General features: G+C 35.2%; 1 pseudogene; it reads left to right on the forward strand.

Annotated features, from left to right (window-relative positions):
• The first annotated feature begins 4,885 nt into the window (after positions 1 to 4,885).
• LOC123250845 lies at positions 4,886 to 4,990 on the forward strand (annotated as a pseudogene).
• Positions 4,991 to 6,000: the final 1,010 nt, after the last annotated feature.

Below are 6,000 nucleotides of genomic sequence, written 5' to 3' on the forward strand. Positions count from 1 at the left end.
GTCAAGATTTGATAAAAAAAAATTAAAATAGTAAATTTACTCAGTTTTCATCATAAAATCTGATTCTACTTAATCTGCTCTAATGCTCAGATTACCCACTTTTCATGAAGTATTTGATTATTGATTATTGCCATGAATTCTCCAAGATAGGTCAAAGCCCTCTTCTTTACCTAACTCTTATTCCATGACCTGCCACCCCTTGAGAGAAACCTTCCTTCCCAAGTAATTAGACAAAGTGAAGTGCTTTAGGAGATGTGGGGAATAATAAGGAATCCTAGTTCTCAGCTGGAATAAAAGTATCCAAAATCCCTTAAGGATCTCAGACTCTCACTAAATGAGCCCGCTAGAGTTGTGCCCATTAAGCAATTTGCTTTTTGGGTTTCCTCTTGTGTTCTTGTACTTTTCTAAGAATTAGTCCAGTACTCATTGATGAAACCCAGAGCAAGGCCATTCATTGTGCTTCTGAGAGTCTCGATTGCCTTGAAGATATCTTTTCTAGTGTAGAGAGGGGAGGGAAGGACTAACACTGGTGGACAGGATTTATTATGTACATATTAAGAAAAATAAACTAAACATAGAAGAGATTTATGATTTTATTTGTGCACTGTCATCTTTTTCTTTGTATATGGAAATGTATATTTCATTTTCTAAAAGTTGGATTTAAAAAAATACTGGTTAAAAAATTAAAAAAATACTGGATCTTTTTATAGACATTTGGATGGACAACTTTTAGAATTAGGCTATTCGTTTGTCTATATGGAAACAAAGAAATAAAATTAACCTTGGAGAGAGATTCCCCAATCCATCATAGGTCTCTAAATCATACATAGATATAGCTAAATTAACTATTAAGTTTTTAGGTATCTATTATGGGTCAGGCACTGTGCTAAACTCTGAGGAATATATAAAAATAAAGATAGAAGTGAAATAGTACTAGCCATCCAAGAGTTCATGTTCTATCAAGAGAGAATAAATGCACAAGTAAACTAATAATAATAATAACTAACATTTATTTAGTCCTTAGTGTGTATCAGGGATCAATAAAGGTCTCAAGTAGAAGTTGGTGCTTGAGTTGAGTCTTAGAGGGGGAGGATTCTGGTGAGTTATGGAAGTGTCCAACAGTCAGAGGCTTCTTTGCTAACTTCAAGAAGTCAGAAGAAAGCTAGAATGGCTGTGGGACATTGGGTGGACTTCTTGCAGTGAATTATGGGTCCTATGAGATAGATAGCCAAACTTAGACTATAATTCACTTCATTGCAGAAAACTTCAAAATCAATGATATGATCAGTCTATGTGAGGGTTTGGGTTTTTTTGAGGATTTTATTATTTTTTGAAAACCTTTACTTTCTATCTTAGAATCACTACTCTGTATTGGTTCTAAGGCAGAATAAGTAGTAAAGGCTAGGCAATAGGGGTTACTTGCCCAGGGTCACACAACTAGGAAGTGTCTGATGTCAAATTTGAACCCAGGACCTCTCCATCTACTAAGCCACCCAACTGCCCCCTCTGTTTGGTTTTTTGAGCAAGCCAAAATATCATCTTTTTTTCTTTAGAATATTTTTCCATGGTTATATGATTCATGACCCTCCCCCCCCCCAAATGATCTTCTGAACCTTCCACCTTTGTTCTTTTTGTCCTTCTAGGGCCAAATAAAACAAAGGTCATCCTTCCTTAAAATGTTAGTGCATAAAGACTGTTAGTCCTTGTTCTCTCACCCCTAACCCCCCAACCCAGTCTTCTCTTCATTCGCCTGAATGTCCTCAGTTTCTTCAGCAGTCTTCATATGGCAAGACGTCCAGGCTCCTTTGCAGCTGCCCTTCTCTGCAAGTAAAGGAACTTGGCAATGTCTTTTCTAAAAGGCGATGTCCACAGCTGAGCGCAGTCCTTCATAGGTGTTCTGACCCGCCCTAGGGACCTGTGACTAGCTTCTAGTCACAATTTCTAAGCCTCCATTTTCTATCTGGTATCCGGAGTTCCTTAAGGCAGGCAATGATGTGAAATAAGGATTTTGATTGGGTTTTCAATCTTTTAGACCAGTGATGGGCAAACTTTTTAAAGAGGGGGCCAAAGGAAAGGAAATGCTCATCTGTCAGTCTGAGGCAACTCTTTCGAAGTTTCATTGTATTGTATCCTACTCATTTATTGTCAGATTAGGAATAATTTCGAGCAGCTGGATAGAACATTTCAGGGGGCTGCATCTGGCCATCAGGTCGTAGTTTGCCCATCACTGTTTTAGAGGATGGCAAAGTATTTCTTCTTGCAATTAAAAAGAAAAATGAATAATGTTGTTTTCAAATTTGACTACTTAGAATTAAAAGCTTGTTGTTGTGAACTTTCTATAATCTTCTTTAGCCTCAAATTGTGATGTCATAAAGGATTAGTTCTGAACTTCAGGATCAAGCAAAATCAGAAGCTAAATTGAGTAGGAAAACAATTCTCAATATTTCCTAAACTAATAAATTATCTTTGAAGCTGCATCCCCAAAACAATTGATTAAATAATTTTTCATGATGTATATAGCTAAATGTTAAGGTCTAGTAGTCCTATTTTTTTATTTTTAAAAAAATTCTTACTTACTTTCCATTTTAGAATCAATACTGTATATTCATTCCAGTGCAGAAGAGTGGCAAGGGTCAGGCATTGGGGATTAGGTGACTTGCCCAGGGTCACACAGGATATGTCTGAGGTCAGATTTGAACCCAGGACCTCCCCCTTCTAGGGTTAATTCTCAATCCCATGAGATCCTAACTGTCCCCATTCTCACTGTTTTAATTCAATTGAACTCAAAGGGAAGTCTATTAAATGCCCACTATTTTGCACAAACTGTGCTGAGATGGAGAGGAAAAATGGATAAAACAATCTCTACATTCCCAGGTCTTATATTTTGTAGAAAAAATATTTCAAAGCTTGATGAATATGGCACATCTCCAACATGAAGGGTGGTGTGTTAACAACAGAACAGAAGTTCCAGAGGGCATGCTACATGGGTGGGAAAAAGTAGGTTTATATATATATATATAGTTTGTTTTTTAAATCTGGGCAAGTCACTTATCCTTTCAGCTTTAGTTTCTTCATTTACAAAATGAAGATGTTAGACTCAATGCTGTCAGAAATCCCTTCCAGCTTTAAATCTATGATCCTATGATCCCACAGAGAAGAATCAGTAAACAAGACAGAAGAGTAGTAAGAAAGGTTACATTTCTCCCAGTAAAATACAAACAAGGACAAAGACAGTTTTGTTTTTATCTTTTTATTTGTTTCACCTGGCTTAGTGCCTGGACCAGTGATCAGCACTTCATTTAATTAATGCTTGTGAATTGAACTGAGTTGAATTGAGACAGAAAGAAAATCACGTAAATGCCATCCTAGAAGCCAAGGGGAAAAAAGTTTCAAGTTGCATCAAAAGTATTCAAAGCAACAAAGAAATGAAAAAGGATGACGATTAACTAGAAAAGTCAGTCAATCCACTGGTATTTACTATGCACCTACTATGTGCCAGCTGCTATGCTAAGTGTTAGGAATACAAAGAATGGGGGAAAAAACCAACAAACAGTTTCTTCTCTCAAGGGGCTACCGACCATGAGAGTGACAACATGCAAATACTATGTAATATATATATATATGTGCATATATAATAAGGAAGGATAAGGATAAGGAAAACTAGAAAAGGTTTCTGTGAGACTTGAGTTGAGACTTGAAGGAAGCCAAGGAAGCTAGGGGTAGAGATGAGGAGAGAAAGTATTTCAGGAATAGAGGAGACAATGAAAACTCTTTGAGTTGGCAAATGGATTGGTTTTTATGAGGAACAGCAATGGAAACCACTGTAACTAGATTATAGAAAATGAGGTTGGCAAAGTACAAGAAAGTTAGGTGCAGGAAGAAAGGAAAGTTGGGAAAATGTGAGATTATGCAGGACTCTGGACACAGAATAGGAGATTTTATATTTGATTCTAAAGGTAAAAAGATGTTGGAGTTTATTGAATAGGAACTGATAGTATCAGACATCCATTTCATAAGAAAATTTCACTATGATATCAAAGAATTTAGAAACTACCTACCATGTTCCAGGCTTGGAAAAATGAAGAGAAATGTGGATATCCTCCTTTTTCGCCAGGACTTTATATTCTACTAATGGTAAGTAGAATTGCTAATCATACAAACAGATAAGCAAAGGCAAAATAATTTAGGAAGGATGAAAGACTTAATAATGAACAGTTTATGAAAAGCATCTCAGTACTGAGATTTGAAGGTGATGTTACAATGTAGTAGTCTATTACATATGTAACAGTACCCCCATATTTATACTCAACTTCTCAATGCCAAAGTCAAGTCTTGAAGTTGAAGAGTTATTAATCTATATCTGTTGGAGGATCTCCATACTCAACACTGGTTGAAAAAGTAATTCGATTGGCAATACTAAACCAAGTCAGCCAAGGACTCATATAACTCTTCCCAGGTTTTTCTGAAACCATTCAATTTGTCATTTCTTATAGCATAGTAGTATTCCATCATCATCATATACCACAATCCAGCAGTTCTCTAAATGATGCTTATCTCCTCAGTTTCCAATTCTTTGCTACCACAAAAAGAGCTACTATAAATATTTTCATACATATATCTCCTTTCCCCTTTTCTTTGATCTCTTTGGGATACAGACTTGGGGGTGGTATTGCTGGGTCCAAGAGTATGCTATGTTCTACATTGTTCGTTGGAATGATTGGGACAAATCAGAACTCCACCAGCAGTGCATTAGTGTACTCATTTTTCTACATTTCCCCAAGACATTTGTCATTTTCCTTTTCTGTCACATTAGCCAATCTGATAGGTGTGAGGTGGTACCTGAAAGCTGTTTTAATTTGCATTTCTCTAATCAGTAGTGACTCAGAGCTTTGTGTAGTGGCAATATTGTAGCCAATGAGGTTTATTGGAGGCATGATTGTTGCTAATTGAAAATAGTGACTTAGAGAATTTTTTATTCTAATAGTGCTTATTCATATACTTTAACCATTTATCAACTGGGAAACAGCTCATAGCTTTCAAATTTTGGTTCAGTTCCCTATATATTTAAGAAATAAGGCCTTTACCAGATAACTTGAACATAAAATTAGACCCCACCCAACTTCCTGCTTTTCTTCTAATTTTGACTTCATTTGTTTTGTTTGTGTAACTTTAATTTCATGTAATCAAAATTTTATTTACTTTATTTATTTACAGTATATTTACTATGATCTGCTCTGTCTTGTTTTATCATAAACTCTTTCCTTATACATAGATCTGACAAGTAAAATGTCTTATGGTCCCCAAATTTGCTTATGATATTAGCTTTTGTGACTAAATCATGTACCCATTTTAACCTTATCTTTGTTTATGTTGTGAGATATTAGTCTATATCTACTTACCAGCAAACTGCTTTCTAGTTTTCCCAACAATTTTTGTCTTGCCCCCAAATTTTAGATCTTTGGGTTTTCAAACACTAGATTATTATGCTCATTTGCTCCAATATATTGTGTACCTAATCCATTCCACGGATCCATCTCTCTATGTCTTAGCCAGTAGCAGATTGCTTTAATGATTACTACTTTGTAATATATTTTAAAATCTGATATTACTAAGCCACTTTCACATCTTTCAATGATTCCTTTTTTTTTCTAGTTTTTTTTTCCTATTACCGATAATACTTGTTCTTGGTTTTAGATAGGTAACACTTATCATTTTTAAAAAAGTTCTCATTATTTTGAGGCTTTCTAATTTTTTTTAATAGGAGTGGGTTTTGTACTTCGTCAGAAGCTTTTTCTACATCTATTGAAATAATCATATGATTTTTGTTATTTTTTTGTTATTGATATGTCCATAGTTTTCTTAATGTCACACCAGTCTTGTATTCCTAGTATGTATCCTGCCTGGTCATAGTGTGTAATCTTTGTGATATAAAGCTTTAATCTCCTTGCTAATATTTTACTTAATGTTGTTATATGAATACTCAGAGAGATTATTCTAAAG

Source organism: Gracilinanus agilis, chromosome 5 (assembly GCF_016433145.1).
Source record: "Gracilinanus agilis isolate LMUSP501 chromosome 5, AgileGrace, whole genome shotgun sequence".
Taxonomy (NCBI): Eukaryota; Metazoa; Chordata; class Mammalia; order Didelphimorphia; family Didelphidae; genus Gracilinanus; species Gracilinanus agilis.